Source organism: Kryptolebias marmoratus, linkage group LG9 (assembly GCF_001649575.2).
Source record: "Kryptolebias marmoratus isolate JLee-2015 linkage group LG9, ASM164957v2, whole genome shotgun sequence".
Taxonomy (NCBI): Eukaryota; Metazoa; Chordata; class Actinopteri; order Cyprinodontiformes; family Rivulidae; genus Kryptolebias; species Kryptolebias marmoratus.
Genome location: NC_051438.1, coordinates 25,654,354 through 25,677,063, shown reverse-complemented (window position 1 = coordinate 25,677,063; position 22,710 = coordinate 25,654,354). Strand labels below are relative to the sequence as shown.

Genomic DNA, 22,710 nt, shown 5'->3' with positions numbered 1-22,710 from the left:
TTTCTCTTAGCCTTTTTGTGAAGATCTCACAGTGAAGGGTAATTTCAAATGAATCGTGAAGTGGTGATGATTAAAGTAATTTTTAGCATCAGATTGGACAACACATTCTGAATCTTAGAGTGCCATGGCTTCAGAGTCTGATCAAGAGTCCTGAAAAGTTGCACTTTAATGATCCAAGCCACCTGGTTACAGCCCACATCTGACTCTCTTTTTTTATTGAACAGCTTTTTATTTGTCTTTTAGGCAGCCTTTCTTTCTAGGGCTGCTTGTTTTCACATCACTTGAAGATGCACTGAGGGACAGTCAGACTTCAAGATGGGTGCCTTGGAGTCTGCTCTTGAAAGAAGTATGGGGTTGACATTTGGGACTTCATTAAAAAAGCTTGAGAGGGAATTTTTCTTCCACCCTCTACCGCATGACACAATATATTTACCATGGCAAAATAATATTACTCACAAATAATCCACTGCTCCAGTCTCCCTCATGCAGAAGCCATTTTGCATCTTGGATAAAGTGGGGGCTGTGTGAATGATGACTCGCATGGTAACATATTAAATCATCATGCCATTCTGTTCGGGTCTATCACATTTCCACGGAACACGACATACACTGTCATTTAGGTTTTAAGTGCTGTTGTGTGGTTAGATTACATGGAAAGCTGCTTTGATAATTGCTTTGAGGATCGGGGCATCTGTGGTAGGGATTGAATAAAATAATATGCTCCAGCTCATACAGGACATATTTTGTTTTCTATATTAATTATTCTTAAAGAATGGTTTATTTTACTTGGTATACGCCAGTTTTACAGCATATGCACAATGCACTAGACGTGTTGCATTATTCCCATTTGCTGATCAAAAGAAATATTTTTGTCCAAACCATTGAAAAGTGATAGTAGTGCATCTGTTTGTGCTTTTTTACAGCAGCATTGACTCAGCTCTTGTGCTTTGTTTGGCCCATCCTCACAGCCTCAGAGCCAAAACCAAATGAAAGCACAATATTAGCTAGAAAATTGAACATTATGCTAATATGTCCTGGGCGACATCTTCAGTTGTGTGTGTGGGTGAAGAGCTTTTAGATAATCTAACAGTACTTTACTCTCCATGAACAACATTCATTTCACCACTGGCTGAATACCAGGGTGGGCTATATTCTCTCCATCATTTAGTTTGTAGATGTTAGTGTTACATGAACGAGGTGCAGGCTGACAACTAAATGAATAATGTGTCTGGTAGAGGGGAAACTCAGTCAGGGGAAGCCCATTCCCAGGACTCTCCATTAATATCACAGTCCAGTCTTTCAGGGGATACTGCTGACATTTTGCTCCCTGTGTAATAGAGACCTAACCTTTAAGCACTGTATGGAAGAAGTCATTTTTTATAATCCACTGTCCATTGTTGAGAATTACCCAACTACTGCCTTTTATGCATCTGTCCTCATTTCCATCTGATTAGTTTATATTTTATGTCCTTTTTTTGGAGCAGGCCACAGTTGTCATTTGTTCTCAAGATTACAAATGAATGGAATTTCTACTGAAACTGCAGTTTTGTTACGCTTTTGTTGAAACACACACGCACAAAGAAGCGGGAGCTAAATTTAATCTAATTCAGACTGACTTAGAGTGTGAGCTGGGCCATAGATGATGACTTAGATGGATGATCAGAAGGCTGATTCTGTTGTGTCCAAGTCTGTCTTAATTCCCTAAATCCAACACAAGTGGTAACCCAACAAGAAAAATGTGCAAGTCCCTTGTGTCCTTCTTAAAGCTGAGCGAGCTAAAAGAAAGTCATTGTTTCAGCAGCCGGTAATGATGATTAGCCACAATCTGGGGGATCGACTGCACATCGGTCAAATGTGTCGACATCCTCAAACGGAGCGATGGCCCACTGTCCAAGTCGTGCATACTGAGTAGATTGATTGTGTTTCCTGCAGAGATTGAGGTAAAGCTTTGATGTGTGCGTTGAAATAATGTGGAACACCTCTAAGATGTGGAGCTGGAGCTGTTGAACATCATCTGAAAACAATCGAAGTGCAATTTTCCTTTTTTTTTTGTATAAATTTTCTGGACAATATTCAGGACTTTAAAACTCTGTTTCATCTTTGATGACGGGTCTTTTTTATATCACATAATTCATTTAGGGGTTGTTGGCCCATTTCACTCTGAGAAAAGAGCACATTTCCATAACAACTCAATCTTTGTCTCATTCTTACCTACATAAAACAAAATAAAGGCAAATCATGGGTACGCATAGGACCAGTCACTGATTTAAAATAATAAACAAAAATGTAGCAATTTTTATCCTTAAAGTTGAAACTTAATACTGGTTAGCAGCTGGTGGGGATATTTTGTCAGGGCATTTTTTACAGGGGGCTACATGTGATCATAATGTGGTAATTGGATAGCTCATTTATTTCACTTAGTTCTAACTGGAGGTCTCCATGCTGACAGTAATTCTGCATTGAAAGCTACCTTTGACATGACAAATGATTCTAAGAAGGGTTTCAGGTTTTGCCCTTTATTTAAGTGTGTGTAAATACCCCATTATTTCATAAAAAAACTTTCATTTTAGTAATGGAATAATCCTGTGCATAATTTGTGTAATTAAAGCCATAGCTAAGAGATTCCAATAAGCTGCAGCACCCACTGGCACCATGCTTGGAAATATTCTCCTCATTTGTTCTGACTTTACTGGAAATGGCCTTTATTATAGAAACAATGATAGAATCCAGTAAATCAGGGAAAAGTATAGGGTGTAGTGTTGCCATCAATAATTGATTGGAAACAAGTCGGCACTGATGGAACCTGAGGCCTTTCCTTTGTGGAGGTCTTAGTGCCGTAGCGATGCATGTGAATAATGCATGGCCCCAGATAGACTCCAGCTCCCTCTCTTGCCTTTTTCCACTCACTGGCTTCCTAGCTTGCAGGCTGGTGCGGCACTTTTCCCCAGCAGTGATTGGCTGTGCCTTGAGGGCAGTGGAGGAGATGGGAAATCACCTGCCCCATTTAGCCATGCTGTGCTAGCAGCCTTAGCACCCTACGGTTCAGACCTTTGTGTCTGCTGTTGGCACTCAACATTAGCACCTCTGGTTAACTTTAGTTGGGGGTGCAGCGGCACGGAGCTGTCATTTGGATACCTATTATTGTCCCTGGCTTTTTTTAAAGGTAAATCTACTGCACAGTGACACTCCCAAGGTTCTTTTTCCTATTTTTTTCTTTTCTTTTTTCTGCGACAGAGCAGGCATTGTGATTGGCAGTAATGCAGTGTCGGAGTTCTTCCACACTCACAGTTGTTGCCTCTGCTTCTTCTTCAATGTCCCTCAACCCAATCCCCCAGCCAACCTACTCACCATCCCCCTTTTCACTGTCTTTTTACATTTTTTTTCCCCTTCATGCTAGTCTCTTTCACACACTGGCGTATGGTGCTGGTGTGGGAAGCATCCGCCACGTTCACAATGATTCAGCCTTGAGAACTGAGAAGGTTCTCAGCGTCCTCTCACCCAGGGGTCTCGGTGGGGAGCCTGCTGAAGCTGGGCACCCAGTCCAGCCCCCTATGGAGTGAGAGAGCAGCCACAGCACCACATAATCCATATTCTAAAGGCCAGCTGGCCTTAAACTATGGTGCATAAGCTGCAAAGACACCTTCCACCCCCGCCCACTGCCCACTCCCCAGTAACTCAGTATCTCAGACAGCTTTGACTTGTCAAAATTGAAACTAGAGTGAATAGCCGCCATTTAGTAACAGCTCTTTAGCAGAAATAGGAATCTATTTTTCCTTTAGCCTCAGGTTTAAGCATATTATGTGAAGAAAATCCTGTCCTGTTTCCCATATTGTTTACTCGGGTGAAACTCACCGCAGCATCTTTGCCAATGTGGACAGCATTTTTTCTCTTTTTTTTCTGACCCCTTTGTTTGCACATGCTGCTTTATTGAAAACGTGCTACTTGACTGTAGGTGCTTTAATATCAAGAGGGGAATTGTGGGGTAAACTCACTTTGACAGATTTTGGCTAAAGGCAAACATGACTATCAAAATGCAGGTATTTCAAAAGGTTGATATTCACTTGTTGAACAAACTAAACTCAAATTCGTCATCCCTGCAGTTACCTCAGTTACTGTTTTCCACATCAAGCTGTTTGCCTGGATGCATTCTGCACATCATACTCCCATTGTGTCTTGTTGTAAAAAAAAAACATAACATGACAAAATATGCACAAATACCATATTGTATTTAAGTTTCATTGCAATTTATCATTGAAAATGCAGTGTTAAAACATGATTAATGAACATTTGTCCTGCAATAGAAAACTGTGAATAAGGTATTAACTTTCCCACTTGACTGTGCCTAGTTTTAGTCTACCACTACACTGAGGCACACCCTGTGGGATTATAAAGAGGCCGTTCGTTTTTCCCAGAGGAGTGGAAATTGACATTATCTCCAGGGTGTTCTAAAGTGACTAATGTAGAAGTGGCTTCATCTTAAAATAGCCTGTCCTACACACAGTCTCAATACTTTATCTTCAGGATATAAGATGATATAATAATTTGGATCATTCCCTCTGAATTTCACTCAAACGACACAGAACTGGGGCAGTCCTTTACTGCAAGTGTGGCAGTCCAAACTCCAAACACTTTTTCCAACTTGAGCCTACAAGCGTGACCAAGCTCTTTGAGTCAACATGTGACTGCAGCTGGAAAATGTCAAAGATGCTTCCTCTTGTTTTCAACCCCAGAGGCATCACGTTTGATGTCCACCTTCAAAGAAGTCTTATCAGTCTTTTGCTGTTGTATTTGTTGGCCATTAACAAAGGGAGATTATTACACACTGCTGTGTCCATGCAATAATTTATCAAACTGAAATGCTCAATTGATCTTTCTATAGGATTTGATGCATTGCTCCACTGCATAACTTTTTAAACTCCTATCAAAGGAAGCAGTTTACCGAGTGGAGAAATTTGGTGAAGTCAACATTTGTTTATAGAAACAGATAATGTGATAATATATTAAACAGTTGGAGTGGGTCCTTCAGTACCAAAATTCATGGCTCAGTACTTTTTGGGCTTTCATTTAGGTTCAACTTTTCATTTTTTTTGCTTTCTTGAAATATCCAAATGTATTTTATCATTTCTTTATTGTACACAAGTGCTGTCTCATTGGCCATTATTCACCCATGCACATGAATCAAAGCAGAACAAATCAAAACAAAACAAACAAACAAAGAAAAACAATCATTTGGTCAGACTGACCAAAAGCATTCTCATTCTGACAGTAATTCTGCACTTTGATCTTTTGCTAAAGCTATTTTATGTTAAATGATTAAATTCATAAAACAATGATAAACATTTCTGTAGCAGCAGTTATTACTTCAGCATAGTTTGAATCTTAAGGGAGAGGCTGCACAAATACAACTGGAAGAAAAAGATGCCACAGATCTGTTTGTACAGCTTAGCACTAATCAATAAATTCAGTTAATGATTTCTATGAATACATTTTTACTCATTGAAAGACAACTGAATGAGGTGTTTGAAACGTTAAAAGTATTGAGTTACTTTTTTTAAGGAATTATTTTGTAGTTTCTCTGGCATTAAAGCGTAATAAGTAGGGTTCTTGGCCGCTCTAATTTCCATTCAGCAACATTGTCTTTTGGAGTTGCTCTGGCAGATGGGAGCCTATGCGTTCATAAATTGGACACAGTATGCAGAACACGGATTTTCATTTTTCTTCTGGGTGTGATGTAGTATGCATTTACTTGTAAGGATTTTTTTGTAGCCTTAAATATCTATTCACATCTGCGAGAACAATGGCCGAAGCTTTGGGTGAGTCGTTGACAACTGTGGCTTGTATCTTGTCATAAAAAAACTGGCTAAAATGGCAGCAAGATTAAACTTAGAAACACCATTTTATTAACACAATTTTATTCAACATCTGTGTTATCAAGAATGGAGTATGATAACATGTTGGCTATTTTGTTATTTATTTCACATTCTCCATGTCTGAATTTTTTATCCAGGGACTGCTTGAATATCATAAGGCGTTGGGCTTGCACTCTAGTTTTTTTGGTCCCTTATACCACAATAACAAAGGTGACGCTTTTTTGAATAAGTGTTGAAGGTTTACAATGAACTGGCCATGCACAACTGTTGATAGTTACGTGCACCTACCTTGTAGTGGCAAAGCTTCCCCATTTACATTTTTCAATTTGTGTAAGGGAAACTTAGAGTTAAGTTTGGTTCTGCAGTCAAAAGGTCTGCGTTGTATAAATGTATTAATATTAAATAAATTCCCTGCTGAGGGGCATAAAGGTTGATTATGTTCTATTATTATTATTATTATTGCATAGTTTTGTATAAAGACAGAAAGAAGACATTACAGTACATCGATGCTCTCTTGTTTTAATTAAGGATCGTCGCAGGTTAAGCCCATAGATTTTCACTCAGTGGAGGCAAAGTAATGGCTTCACTCTTAACCAATTCATTGTGTCTCAGCTGAGCACCAAAAAAACTGTGAATGTCTCATTTGGCTGTATTACACTCCTATTAGCTGGACAGGAAGGTTTTATAAAATGTAAGTTCCATATTACAGATATTAAAAAGTAATCTCTTATATATGAATGCATTAAAATAAAGGGGAAAAAACCACATCAAGCTTAGTCTGCTGCATGCGTTATAATTTTATGTCATATCAAAGAAAATCTCATTATCACTTAATTCTTATAGGACATCAGATGATGTACATTAATTAACTATGTACTTGCAGTGGGTGTCTTTTTAGTCCTACAAATTACCACTGGTCTTAGAGGTCATATTGCTTTATGTTTCAGTGGAGGTAACAAGACATTCCTTGCTAGCATATCTGCAGACCCAATCAACGTAGATGTTCAACCAATTATTGATCCAAATGTACTGTAATTACACAGCCAATTCTGTGGACTTTAAACATGAACGTCTTGTCACATTGATCATTTTGAACGCTGCTTTATCTGTGACTCTGGCAGGGCTTTTCAGTCTTTTAAGAAATAACCTTGATGATGGCACGAAGGCTGTTTTATTGTTGCCGTGAGACCAAACATGGCCTTTTAAAATTGGCATTGAGAAGAAAAATGGGGTCTAATGAAAGACATTTTCTAGCTGCAATATGGGAAACACAAAAATATGAAGCTTTACATGCCCAGAATCTACAAATTTCTTATTAATGCAATCTAGCTTTGGGAAAGTGTAGAAAACGTGTTGTTATCTTGATGAAGCTGGGCCATATAAAGTTGCTCTGTTGTTTTTATTTCTCTCCTTACTCATATTTAAAATGGATTTGTAGGTTAAATTTTTGTCATAGTAGAAAAACAACTATTCCAGCTTTAACTTGTCTTTGTTAGTGTATAAAAGCAAACAACTGAGAAACATTCTGGTTCGTAGCTCTTTTTGGGACCTTCAGATAAAAAATCAGCACAGTTGTCTTTAATCATTTATAGAGGCCATGCAATATTGTTTGCAGTGTGCAGCGCTTGAAGAGAGTTGAAGGCAGTACAGGAAAAGTAAAATAAAAAATTTCTAATAGAGAAGTTCATCTTGCACATTTTCTCTTATACATCAAAAACGGCAATCTGTGATTGCAAAAGGAAGTCTGTCTGGAGGACTGAGTAAATACAACTTCATTTTGGATCAATCATTGCTTTGTCCATTGTCTATAGACAGAAGATTACAGGCATTCCAGATGTACCTGGGTGATATTATTGAATTTAAAAATGTGATTTTTTTTTTAAATTGTGGAATAAAATAAAATAAAATTCTTTCAAAGCACTTTTTTGGGTTTCAAGGGTTTTTGGTTCATCTGATAGACAGACAAAAGGCAAAACAAAACTGCTACACCATCTTTTAAACTAAAACTGTAAGCTTCTCAATAATCAGCACAACCTGGTCCTTGAATATGATGTTTTTCTCCACAGCTGAAAACAAGAAAATTAAAAATAAAAAGATAAAATTCCTTAAAAGAAAAAGGTGGAAAAGTTGGTCTGTCACTAAAAGGTAACTGTAGCTAATGTTTATTGGAGCAGGTTCAATTTAAATGGTGCACTGTGTCTGTCACCAGGCTTTTCATCATGTTAATATATTCTGGGTTTGTTTTCTTTTGCTTGCAGTTTGACTGGTGCAGGGTTTGTTACATCATTATTTTGTTTTTCTTTTCTCCACTTTTTAAGAATCAGGGTTTTTTTCTTGCTTATTCCACTTAACCAACCCTTCATAATTGTATAGTAAGTGGAATAATTTATTTTTCAGCTCTAACTTGTTTAAAAAGTGTTGCACATTTTAACAGAAACCCTGGGATTTTTGACAAAATGCCAATCTACCCCCATGTTGCAAATTTGTAGCAATCTGTCCCTTGATGCCCAGCAACAATCTCAACAAATCACACAACAAATCAAGATACAAAAAAGGTATTTAACAAAGCTATATCACTTCATTTATAGTTTAAAGAAAGCTATTTTCTATTTTTCAATCTGGAGCTTCAGTTTGTCAGAGTCCTTTCTATCAAAACTTTTAAGATCAAAAGTAAACAAGTCAGCCAATAAGAATGGGTCAAAACTAGAATGGAATCACTTCAACTCTTTCCCTCCTGTTGAGAAACTGTGGCAGTAATGAATTATTTTTGGTGACCTCATTTTTCTGTCATACAAACTCATCTCTGCTTAGATCATAGCATAATAACAATTTTGACTGATGTGTTTGCTTCACATATGTTTGTAGCAGTATTTTTACAACTATGCATGTTTTTGTATGCCTAAGAGATTATTTAAATATCACAAAATAAGCCAGACAAAGCATGTTTTCTACATGTCTGCAAAACAAGGATGGATAAATGGTGTCAAAGTGAAGAGCCATAAAAAAGTGTCACTTTAAGGTCTGCATGTAGCTATGTGCACACTCCCTCATGAATGTACATCAGCACTTCATGTCAGAACCCTTCACTTAGCCCCATAATAGTTTCTTTGGATGCTTTCCCACATTTTGTGTTTTACAGGAGGCATCCCACCTCTCCCTCCCATTCTGTTCTTCTCTCCGTCGCTGCTGCTTTTTTTTTTTCTTCTTTTTTCGAGGGGTAAACACACGCAAACCTCCTCAGCCTATCATCTGTGACCGCCGCTACAGCCAGACAGCGTAACATGATCCATGATAGAGTGGTGCAAATCGCCCGGCGCTCTTGTCTACCATCTAACAGAAGGAGGGGGAGAAGCCCATGAGATAGGTTGAGTTTGAAAAAAAAAAAAGGAAAGAAGAAAGAGAAGGAGGAGGTGGTAGAGAGCTGAGGGAGAGTGCGGCAGCGGTGGCTGGCAACTAGAACGATGCTGGTGTGACTTTCCGGTCCACTAGGTTTTAACCCTTTTGACATCGCTTGAGTGCCGTCCATGTGTCAGAGTGATAGTGTTCTCGTGCAGCGTGCAGCGTGCAGCTCGTGCAGCAGCAGTAGAAAGAGGAGGAGACCCAGAGCATCTCTAAAGGCAATGCAAAGCAGCACCGTAGCCTGAGAAGTGGATGCAGAAAAGCTTCAGTGGGGAACAGCTACAGACATTTTTTAAGGTAACACATCAAGTTCTTTCAAAAACCTTTTATGATACATGTTAAATGAATGTATCCAGATTCTTATGTAGTTTACTGTTTAGTATATATTACCTCCAAGTTCATCTTTTGGACATCTGTGCTGATAAAGCTGGAGTTGAAGATGAACCGCATGTGTCAAAAACTTGGATGTGGGGAAAAAAAAAATGTTTAATGCATTACCAAGCTGTGCAACAGCAGCTCCTCTCTTAGCCTGGGCCTTATTGTTACAGCAAGAATCTACTGTCTATTGTATACCCCTCAATACCCTTGTGAATCCTCTTTTGAGGGGGCGGTGTGTTGTGTTCAGGAAGGCACTGCAGCCTAACACGTGTAAGGCAGTAATACGGCACCATGCACATGGCTTGAAATCTTGTGGACAAACTAAGATATAGCATGATGGGATAGGTGAGGGCAGATTTTGGATTTAAACAAGTTACTTTATTGTCACTTAGAATAGTATTTTCTTTTTTCCATTTTTTTTCAGGATTTTTTTTTTGGTGGGGGGTGAATTTCCCAACTTTTTCACAAAAATGCATGCACAAACTAAACCTTTCTTGGTATTTATTTATGAAAAAATATATTTGAATATAATATTACATGTTGTATAACATTAGTATAAGCTTTTCTAAGTACTTAAAATGTTATCTTTACACTTCATTTCTGCTTATTATCTAAAATGAAACAGCTACTTAATTTAGAATTCCCCTCACATGCAATATTAAAAAATATTGAAGAAGTATTATGGGTAATGTATGCTAACAGTCCACCTTAGGTGTTGCCTTTCTGATGTTGACTTGTCTTTGAGTAATCATTTCGGGTTGACGTCATGGCCTGGGAGACAGAGATGAATTGAAGTGCTTAGCAGACCAATAGCTACACAGACAAAGAGTAATTGGGGTGTACTGAGTGGTGGCCAACGTAAGCAGAGCAGATGCATCAACAAAGGAATAAGTCTGGCCGCTCCAAAGGGTCATACAGTTGCAGTCCCACATACATTCACTGGCAAGTGGAAAATCCTTGCAGGTAAATGCGGCGAGGCTTTTCTCTACAGGCAATGCATCTTAGAGGAGGTAATGCAACAACTTAATCTACAGCTATGAGGTGAGTTGGGGAGCAAAGCTTTTTTTAACACATTTTAACATCTATTGATTTTATGTAAAGTAAAGACTTGATGTCTGTTTTCCATTTTCTCCTTTTTTGATTGTTAATATACTTCAGTTGTCGTTCAGTTAGGTTGTTTTTAATGTGTTGGGAGTAGATGAATGGGTGGGGATGGTGCTGAGAAAGTGGGCATATTGTGATTCAGCCATCTTCATATATGTCAGTGGTAATTACATTGAAAAAGTAGCTTTCTGTCCCAGGAGAGGGAGGCAAGTCCGTGCATGCTGCATCGTGTATACACTAGAGGAAAAGTAAAGCTTTAATGGCATCGTTCGACACATGTGCAATCAGAATATGAATGATAACTTTAGTATCATAAATCACAGCTGGCTTGTGGACCATCAATACTTTGCTCAGGCTTGCTTTTGATTCATGAGTTTTCTCAGAGCATGACAGCCGCTGGAGTCTTCCATTAATATTGAGGCTTGTGTATTTTTTATTTTAATTTTCTTATCTAATTGTTTCACCAGGCAGCTCCGCCGGTCTCATTTTGCTCTTAGTCTTATTGGCAGATACACGTTAGGACCTCAGGGCAAGTGAGAGCCTTGGTCAACAAAAGCTTTTGTACATTAAGGCGCAGTTTCTGGATAACCCGTTCCATAATTTATGTAATGACGGGATGAACTGTTGTTTAATTTATGCAATATCTGGACGAGGACAGTGCTCTCTGGCAGAGTTCAGTCTCTCCGTGTGGACCTCTGACTTTCTGTTTGGCTCAGCTGAAGTCTGCTGAAGAATCACATCAGCAGTTTTGAATCCTAAAGGAAGGCTAAGAAAAATATTCAGAAATACTCAGCATTCATCTTCAATACCTCAAATTCACTTCTTTTTTACCATTAAATAGTGATGATGTTATTTAAAATTAAATGTGACAGAAATAATGCAAAAAATATGATTAAAAACATACTAAAATATTATTCACTGTGTTTGCTTTGTAAACCCTGTCGCTAAAAAAGAAATTAATATAAAAGTAGAATATGGCATACAGGATGCACGCTATCCTGTCTAAATATATACATTTTGATTAAGCTACCAGACACACAATTACATGATAGATTGAATTTCAGAAATATGCTTTCACCTGATTTCTCTGGAGGTAAAGCTGACATTACTTTTTGCCTAAATTATCTTCACATCCAACTCCAAAGTAATCTCACAGAGGTTTTTGAAAAGCTAAGGAGTGTGAAATTTGTCCAGAGTGATCTGGGAGAGAAAGTGATCCCTTGTTTTCAATTAGAACGCTGTCAAGTGATGTGGGTCAAAAGTCAGCATCCTGAAAGCCTCTTACTGTGTCTAATTAAAAAAAGTTCATTACAAACTCAAAAAATAAAAAAAATTACAGTGAGAAACTTATTGATTTTTACAATTAGTTTTTAAATTACGGCAAAAAAACTTCAGACTTGAACTTGTTCACTTTTTTAACAATGGATTTTTTTTTTACAAGTTATGAAGTATTTTTATAAAACAATGGTGAAATGTAGTACAATCTTAAAAGTTGGGTTTTCTAAACATTTTTCTGTTCCAGCTAAAATTGTAAGTTAATTTCAGAAATAGTTATAGTAAATAAATCAAAAGTCATGACAATATCCCACTACTTTTGTAGTACGCATTTAGTGGTCATTATAATGTATAGAGCAGAAATAGAGAATACCTGATTCCATACCTTAACTTAAATTTAAATTATAAGATTTAAAAACATATATATTTTATATTTGTTATACCAGGTACAGCTCATCTACTACAAATAATAGTTTACACTACACTGATTATTTTCTAAATTTGTAATGTTTACCTTTTAGTCAGTGTAACAATCCATAAAAAATATACTGTTTATATTTTTAGGATTATTGTTTACAAATGCCGAATGACTAAAATGTAACCAGGTTAAATTTAAACTCCATTCCCCTGTGATTGTTTAAAAAAAAACATTGTCGGCAGCTTCTTTCCAGAAAATGATGCGTGAATACTTGAATAAGTAAGTGCTTACCTAAGGAATTACAAACTTTGAGGAAAAAAAACCCCAAAACAACAAAATTAATTCATAAATTAAGTATACATAACAGAAACTGCCGTGATATTAGAATGATAAAAAATACTTTCATTAATTCTCATTTTTCTGAAAGTGTAAGTATACATCACAACTCTAACTATAAACCTTCAGAAAAATCTCATATGTGAATTTAACAGATATGTGAATTTAATAAATATTTTATGTAAAAGGAACAAGAGCTTCTGCATTTGAATCTTTATATTATCGTTGTTGGTTTTAGCGCTTTACGTTGTAGGATTTGACACTTAAATTTAGTATATTCACTATATTTTGTAATAAATGTTTGCTCCGGTTTCATATACACAGTGGGAGGGCAACATTATATGAAAAAATAGACTTCTTTTTAAAGCACAGAATAATTCATGTTTGAGATGTGGAGCTGAATTTCTGACCAACTATGTCTGTGCTTATGAATTGTTAACGACTCATAGAGGCGTATGTGGACGTCTTGTTGTAGTGACCAGAATTCGTAAGATAATGACCATCCTTACCCCATGTAATGTCAATAGAAAAAGAAAAAAAAAAAAGACTGGAGGCCTTGTTTCTCAGTTGTGTACTGCAGACATTTACAGGCATCATTATCCAAACGGTGATGCCAGTGGGTGGTTATAAGAGCTTGAGGTGAAATAAGCCATTTAGCTGCTTTATGATAGCCTCCCCAGACCTCGCTGTTTTCACATCCAGGGTCAGAGCTTAGCCGCCGTCTAATCTCCCTTAGTCTCACAGCTGTCATTAGTTTCCCTCCTGATCAAGCAAAGCTGCTGCAATTGGCAAAGTTTGATGTATTTTAGAAGACAGTAAATAACCATAATGCCTGTTTAGATTACTGAGTGTTTGCAAATTTCCTTTATGTCGGATTTTATTGACTTTTTACTGTAATATCTGATAAGCATGATGCAGAGTTGACATTATTGTGATGTAATTGTGAAGGTTTAGAAAACAAAACAAAACAAAAAAATTCAAGACATAAAAACAAAGATTTTATTGAGCTACTGCCTGACGAATAGGGCTTGAGAAGGATATAAAAGCTCAAAGCATTGTGGGACTTTATTACTGTAGTGTTGGAGTTGGACCCTGCTCTTCTGTTTATACTTCAGTTTGCTGTGTTATTAACTGCTGTGACCGTTTTTATGACCGCCATTGAAATCATATACACAGTGAAATATTTTTTATGCTTTCAAATATGAAAGCAGGATAATGGAATTAAGGTGGCTGAATTACAAAATAAATAAAAAATAAAAAGTGTTATGTAGCATGAAGATTTGCTCTACAGCAAGGGATTACTTTGCCAATATTCAACATAGGGGTTTCAATGTGCCAAAAATATCACATAACACTGTTTTTTACAGTGAAATCACAATTTTTACATTTATTTTTACTATTGATTTTTTATTATTTTGCAAGTTAAAAACCAGTGCAACCAAACTATTTTCTATATAAAAACGTAGGAAACATAGATGTAATTAGAACATGTATGTGATCAGCTTCTTCTATTTATAAGAGTTTCATTTATGTTGATATTTAAGATGAAGACTGAAAATTTAGTTTAATCACAAGCACTGAGAATAATTTTTAAATTTAGCCATTATGCCCTCTAATTTGGAGAAACCCCAAACAAGTTCTATATAATGGTGATGGAGTTATATTTTAGAGACAAACTCCTCTGTTTAAAAATCAAAATCCTTTGTTTTGGTTTCCTTTTCCAGTTTAGATAAGAAATCCTCTGCACTGACTGTAGTTTGTTATGATTGATTGGTCGCCATTTCTCAAGGGCGGGCGTTAAGCAAACTAACTAATAGTTTGATTTGGCTGAGGAAAACACTGCATCACCACAAAGCATAGAGCAACAATAGACAGAATGTGTCAGATCCTACGGTCTTTCTGCTTTGGCCAATCGTCAACACATTCTAATCCTTCACCATCTAATATCATCTACTCACCCTCCTCAAATTCAACAACACATCACTGTGTGTAGCACAATTCCTTAGATAAATTGCAAATAGCAGCTAACAGCATCAAAAACAGTTTGTTTGACTGAAAACGTAATCAAAGAAAGCTATTTTGCAAGAAAATAACCAAAGCAAAATACAGATTTTGCACCAAACTAATGATGGACTAAAATGGCCAGCAAGCAATTTCAACAGTTTTAGCCGCTCTGATATGTAAGTATTCACACCAGATATGAGACAAAAATGGAAAGTTACGTTCAGCAGCTTGTCAAAATCATTTGACCGTTTTATTCTAACATAAATGAACATCATTTCCCTCCTGGACTTTTGTCAAGGTAGCACTAATTTGCTTCTTTTTGTTGCTTCTTTTGATATGAAATCTTCTAATTGATCTTCACCTGCTACATTTGTGTTATTTTTTCCTGTTTTTCTGATAATGTTAAGTCCTTTTCCTGCTCCCTGTGGCCAAATTGGCTGTAGATGTGTTTGTTTTGTTTGTGTGCTCGACAAGCATATCATACGGTATGTCAGCCTCTACCCACAATGCAGTGCATTCTGACATTGTTTCCTATTCTGTAAAGTGTGTTTCCCGTAAGATTAAGCAAATTGTAAAATAGTGAGAACGCTGTTTACAACATGGTAGTGCTGATTTGTATTGTCTGTTGCATTGATTTTTAAGGAAGCCTCAAGTTACAGTAGATGCATTAAACAAGAGCAATCCTTTTTTAGAATAATAAAATACGTACAATACATTTGTGCATTTCCCTTAAAAGTGGGTCTCAGGCAGGCATTTGGCACATGAAGCCAGTTAACTGCACGTTTTTGTGACATCTGTGTGCAGAAGGACTTGTCAGAATCCCCGAGCCCCTCCTTTTACCCACCTTCACTTGTTCCATAATCAGTGGCAGTGGATGGGGAAAAAAGGCAGTCGCTTTATACTCCTAAATAAAAGGCCACTTAGGCAGATAATTCTCCTGAGACTTATCAGCTCTGTTTTTTTTTCTTTCTGCTTCCAGATGAAGAAATTTGTAGAACAGGGCAAACATTCCTTTTAATTAATGAAACCTTTCATATATCTCACCTCTTCCCCGCCTCTTGTTACTCTTTTTACCCATTTCTTCTGCCCCCTTTTTTTCTCCTTTCAGTGTTTTCTGTTTCTTATCATCCATCATAGAGAGCCCATAGGTGCCCTTCACATTACTGTACCTTTTAGGTTAGCTCTTGATGCCTTTTGAAATTGCTGGCTTATCCACACTTTGATGTTGCCTTCAAATGGATACTAAGCAAAACTTTGAAGTCGCGACCTAGAAGTGGCCAAGAATGTTGAATACCTGAAAAAACTCAGCACTTAACCAATTTTTTTTTGTTTGCAAACAGTCCGTGCTACACATTCATTTATGTGCAGTATAATTTGAGCAGCATCTGGAAGGGGAATCAGGATTATTTGTTTTTAAAAGTGAGGGGAAGAGATCGAGCGCTCTGTCTGTCTTTGTTCTATTTCTGGGAATGGCTGCAAGAGGATTACTGCAAGTGGCAGAGTATTCATTATTTAGATGGAAGTAGCGGAGTTGGGGAAGGGCTGGTTTCATAAACCACTTGACGATGACATGTGTGCTGCTATACTAGGAGCAAAAAAAAAGTTTCACCTCCAAAATTTATCCCACCAGCAAAGGCACTTGTAGCAACTCTGTGGCAGAGACTGCTGAGACACCAAACACTAACTTAAACTGATGGAGCAAACTCAGATTGATGGAGTTAATGGATGAAATCGTTATGAGTTCTCCCGCATTGCTCTCTATATAGGCTTTGAAAGTCATGAAGTCATCTTGCTGTTTCATGGTGCATGAAAGATGTGGTATTATAGTTTTTAAATACAGCATCTTTCAAGCTTGTTATTACACTGAAAATGACTGACTTGGATATCTGCATTGAGAAATCTTTGTTAAGCCTGGCTGATTGTGAAATAATGGCAGTTTTGTCTCTATGCCTGGCTTGATATACCTTCAAAAAAATGACGAAAAATATCAGCAGCGACATTTTAAAATAGCCTAAGAAAAAAAAAAGTGAATTTAAAATGAGAAAGCTGTGACAGATAATGTTTTTCAAAGCAAAAGCTGCCAGTGTTGGTGGTGGGTCACCAGTGAGACATTTTCTCCTGGCTTAAATAGTCGCATGTTTATCCTGACAGTTTTGATACTGGTCACAGAGAGGGTCCCACCACTGTGATTAATGCACTGTCATACCACCATGGTGGAGGATGTCTCTCGGCAGTCTCCATCTCTTTTTCCTGTACTCCTCCCTGATATTTCACTAATGTGACTCGACAATAAAGAGATTGATAGTGATCATTATGCTGCTCTCAAAGAGTAATGTCACTTCCCAGCATGATCCAGCCAGCTTCTAATTCAATGACTGCTGTGGGGGTCGCATTTGAGCAGTGGTGGTGCATATTGTTACTGTACATACAAGTGGCTACTTCTGCTAACGGGAAGTCAGGACCAGGGACATTTTTAAATCACCTTCCCCTGTTATTAAAAAACTCTTGAAGCCCTGTATGTATCCTGTGCTAAATAAAACCCCTAAGATGGCTCTTCCTGAGTAACTTGACACTGCAAGTCTTCTCACTCTAAACAAGTAAACTCAGACTCTTACCGTAACACTTTGCAGGCTTTATCACCAATTTCCCTGTTCTCCATCTACAAATGAAACTGGGAGGGTCATTCATTTGCTTTCCTTACCCTCAGTCTTTACAGTGAGGTTGATTTGTTTATCTGCATGTGTTTTTGCCCCTGGCCCCAATCTCCTACACAAGAAAAAAAAAAGGTTTAGCATTTAAATTGGTTGATCCGCTGCACATTTGCTAAACCTGTTTTTAAAGCATTACATTGATGAAAAGCAGACGGTAATCCCAGAGGGTGTGCGGCCTTATCTGACTAAACACCTGACAATGAGATTCTATTGTCACTCTTGGAACAAAAAGACTCTCCATGAGCATGTTTTGTATTTATTGACCACTGCAGTTTAGTTCAACTGTAGTCGCAGGTCGGCTTGCTGCAGGTATGAATCAGAGCATGACGCTGTGAGAACACAAAGTCTGTTGTTTATGACTGTTGGCATTGGTGCTGAAAGAAACACCAAAGTCTGTCTAATGCCATGCTGCTCTGGAAGTTGTCTTTCCTACCAAATGTGTTTTACTGTAACTCCTGGGTGTCAGTGTCCATACCTGAGTGAGGAGACTTTGTTAGCTTTCGAGCTTTCAGAGGTAATCCCAGAATCTCTTGTATGCATTTCTGCTCTGCTTATATTCACACTATCTGATCCTCCAGTGCCGCACTTCCCATTTTATATTTAGCCAGACAAGACATTTAGTCAATATTGTTGCCTATGAATATGTAGAAGGGAGGTGGCCTTCACCTGAATGTGGCAGATGTGATTTCTAACTAAATCATAGGGATTACATTATTGACAGTGCCTTGAATAAACATCAGGACCAGGTCAAAATCTATTGTCTTCCATTATTTGCACAGAATCTGCAGCATGTTGAGAAATATAAAAAAGGAGAGCTTATGTTACATGTATGAACAACATATTCTGATATTAATTATTATGAATCAGTGTTATACGTTTGACTAGAAAAAAAATCTACCACCAGAAAAAAAATATTGTCTTATACTTTAAAAAATATATTCTAATCATTTAAAAAGTAATGAGAATATGAAAAACATTTTTTGAAAACATTTTTTTTTATTTTAAAGATGTCAGGTCCACCACAGTTCACACCAGAATACCATTCATGTGGACCTTGAGATATTTATTCCTCTATTGCACTAAATGCAGGCAATAAGGTTTTGTGAGATAAATCATGTAAGTAACCTATTTGTATGAGATGAGATTGAATATGGTTACATTACTTTAGGAAATGATGTGAAATGTTCCTAATAGATTCATACAAAATATATCAACAACAATTCAAGACACAAATTCCCTGATAAAAAAATATGTTGCACTAACTTCTTTCCTTTCTGTAAAAAGTTATTGCAATGATGGACATCATTTTCTTTGATAAAAAGAGGACTTTCTTTAAACCTTGGCCCTACAATTTTGGTAACATTTAAAAATCTTATATATATATATATATATATATATATATATATATATATATATATATATATATATATATATATACATGTAGAGAGAGAGAGAGAGAGGACAGAAGGAGTTAGCTAGATAGACCAGGTTACAAAGGTCCACTACAGAGGACAAAGTTGAACTAAGGGTAGTTAGGAGGATAAGAGATAATGGAGAAAAATGGGTTGTGTCCACATTATCAGACTGGCTGTGTTTACTTGCTGAATAATTTTATTGTCTCTGCATCTTAGCACTAACAAACTACCGCATTCCTCTTCAACACCTAGATATTATTTAGACAGATTGTGTTTGAGTAAGTGTTTCCTCCCATTATCCAGCTCTAGATTTTGCTACAGAATTTTCTCAGAGCACGAAGAATAAAAAGAAAATATAAGAAGACATTCAAATAATGGCAGCTGATTGTGCTTTGTGGCTAAAATGAGATAGTGGGACTGCACACATTTATGTCCACCCTGGGTATTCTGCTATATTAATTCACCTTTGTTCAGTTCAGTCTGGTCAATAATAATCCCAAGCAGGAAACTTAACCAGCTGCTGCCTTTTATAAACTGACAGTTTACGGTTTTGCAAAGCCATATGCTGCTGCTGCTGCCTTTTCTCTCAGATATCACTTCTCAGTTTCCATTGTCAGTCTCGTCTTGGCTTTTATGATCCTAATTCTGATGGATGTATTCCAGTGTGAAATGACTCATCCGGCTGTGAACGCGGAGCATCCTTTGCCTCCAACTGATGCCATTTGGTGAGAAGGAGGGAAAGCATGGAGGCCATCAGAGGAGACAGGAGAAAGCTTGAGTGTTGACGACGCACCTCCCTTATCTAATTGGTGCAAAGCAAACATGATTAAGCCCAATCTGAAGGACGATCAGTGTCTTCCACCACAGAGACATGTCACGTTCTGCTGCATGCACAGCTGAAAGGCCGATCGGCACGGTCTTATGACAGCATCAAGCTGCTGTCTCAACAACAAAAAAAAACACATTCTAGAAACAAAATAGCTTTTCTTTTTCATTAAGACTTTTTCCAAAAAGGTCTCAGACTTAACTGCTAAATAGGTTGTTTGACTTTAAGCTGTCATATTAGGGATTCTTGGTGGTTTTCTACTAACATTTGTACAATCTTTTAACTGGCAGAAATATCAGTAAATGTCAAGTCAATCTACACTGACTACAATTATTTTAAATGTTAACTTTATTCACAGTGTCATGTTTTTTTATTAATTAAAAATAAAACAAAAGAATGATAATTATATCTAAAGATTTGTGTTTACACATTTTCCCAATTTCTAGCAATGAATTCATCGTGTAGGTTTGAGACAACCTTCAGTTCTTAAAAGGATTGTTGTTTTGCTTTGTTTTTCCTTGTGTTGCTTATTAATTTGCAGCCCACACATTATCCCCATGTGTTGTCACATCAACATACCTAAATGTGTTAGAAAGGGCACCAAGTGAATTCCATGACAACTGTAGCTGGTTTTAAACCATCAATTTTTATTTTATTTTTTATTTTTTTCCATTTTCACTTGTGGCTAAAAATACCCCCCAAAACAACAAAAAAACCAAAACAAACATCAAACAAAAAAACTTTCTCTTTTTTCACTCATTATTATAGCACTTGTTTGTGCATTTTGTTTACCTACATGTTACATACACATATGTATGTATGTATATACAGTATATTGCATATAGTCATTGCAAAAGTTTTAAAACTTAAAAATCTTGTTTTTCTTGGTTCTTTATAATATGTTAATCTTTTATTGTGAAAGACTTTTACAATAGACAGCATCTCAGAGACAATTAATTTATATAGTGCTACAAAAAACTGTTAATTTATGGCTTTGCTTGTGTTGTTTTATTAAAAGAATCCAGGTGCATCCAAAACAAAATACCCTTTTTATTCCTTTTCCACGATGAAGTATCATTTTACAGATAATCCTGCAAAACTGATGAATACCATTTCATCAAGCACAATGTCTGATATTCAGTCTTGATTTAAAAGCTCGAGGTGAGCAATAATTAAGCTCTCCCGCATTGAACATTTCCTCCCTTTCAGTTGAGTCATGACAAATTCACAAAATGTTCCAAGCAGCACGGAACCAAATTTGATGCGGTTCAGATGTAGAGGCGTGAGAGAGGTGCTAATTGATGCCTGCTGTGGCACGAAAAGCAAATTGTATAGTTTACAAGTACAACCACCAAACTGAAGACATGCACAACCCTGTGGAGTCATATGAAGAGTGTGAATGAAGAATGTGCTCAGAGAATCTTAATGGATGCTGTCAACACATCTCTGCTACCTGCTCCACGCAATTTTATTCCCCTCGCCATGTTAACAATATTTGTGCCCACTCAGGCTCATACACGAACACCGTCTCACTTGTGTGGACTTCTCTAAATATACCTGACATGTCACATTTAACTCTAAGAAAATATTTTAAGACTTTATGTGCCAATTCAGTTCTTTTTTTAGATTAAGTTTCCTTTTCAAGTTGGAAAGTTCATTAAATAAAATTGATTGCATTTCCAGCCATTAACTCAAATGGCATTTTTTGTTGCCTATGCTTTAGCTTCAGCACAAGTGCGCTTTGCATATTAAAGAGATTTTGTTTATATTTTTGTCTGAATGTACAATATATGAGCATATTATAATTCTGTGACATGCAGAGTGGAAAGATTTAGCTGCCGCAAAAACTGAACTTTTGACCGTTTTGAAAAGGATTTCTAATATATAAGGCAGTGAACTGTTGGAAAGAGTTATCTGTCTGCCGCGTGTTTGAAGGATGAAGCTTCTCTCTCTGGTCTGTTTCATTTTCATAAATTTTCAGGATATTTATCACATGCTTTTAAAAACAGAGCAGTTTTATGATGCTTGCTCTCAGCAAGATGTAAATAGGCTGAGAGATGAACAGCCAAACCTCACACGTGTCTGTTGTTCTCTTTCTATGCAGCCGTTTTGGGCAAAGACATATTTTTCTGCGACACAATAATATGAAAATGGATGTGAAACTGGACCTTGAGAGAGAAGAAGGAAAGGTTGTTCACAGAATGTAACTGGCATAACACTAAAACAAATTTCAAGGTACTGACTTAGCGTGCCGCTTGTAGCTTTGTATAAGTTGTCTTCCTCCCGTGTTAGGGGCAGCAGTTTCACTCAGTGACCAACTAGTATAATGAATGTGTCTGGTCTCATTTCACATCATGACAGTTCTGGACTGAAAAGTCACCCCTGGTACAGTCAAAATGTGTTGCTTTATTTTCTGCCTGTAATTAGTTTCATGTTGCAGTCACAACTAGGATGTCCAAATGCCAACTAAACTAAGACAAAGTTTGTTCTTATGTGTGTTAACATAAAATACGTTATCAATACTTTAAATAAAAATACTGTTTAACTGAACATGCACAGTTTTTTTTAATATGCAGGCTACAGATTAGGCCTTAAGCTTTGTATAAATTTAGAAAATATATTTTGTTAGAGTACAACTTTTCCTACATCTACCAGAAGTCTGGTTGTGCTCCTTTTTCTCCCCCATTATTTGAGTCTGTAAAATATATATTCTAGGTTAATGCCACATTGTGCAGCAAAGTGTGGTAAAGGCTTATTATTTATTACAGCTGCTGCTACCCTAACTGTCTGTCATTTATGAATTCAGCAGTAATGCACTGGTTATAGCTTTTTTATTTTTTTAGTGGTAATTTTTATGAGTTTCACTAATATATACAATTGGGATGTTTTTGGTTACCTCAGATTTGTCTCATTAAGCATATCAGAAAAGACAATGAACTGATCTTCAAATACACAGGTGACTTTAAACTCAGGC

At 36.9% G+C, this 22,710-nt stretch overlaps 1 protein-coding gene across 5 annotated transcripts in view; it reads left to right on the top strand.

Annotated features, from left to right (window-relative positions):
- Nucleotides 1-22,710, top strand: part of si:dkey-237h12.3 (teneurin-3) — a 155,398-nt gene that overhangs the window by 28,461 nt on the left and 104,227 nt on the right. The window lies entirely within an intron of this gene.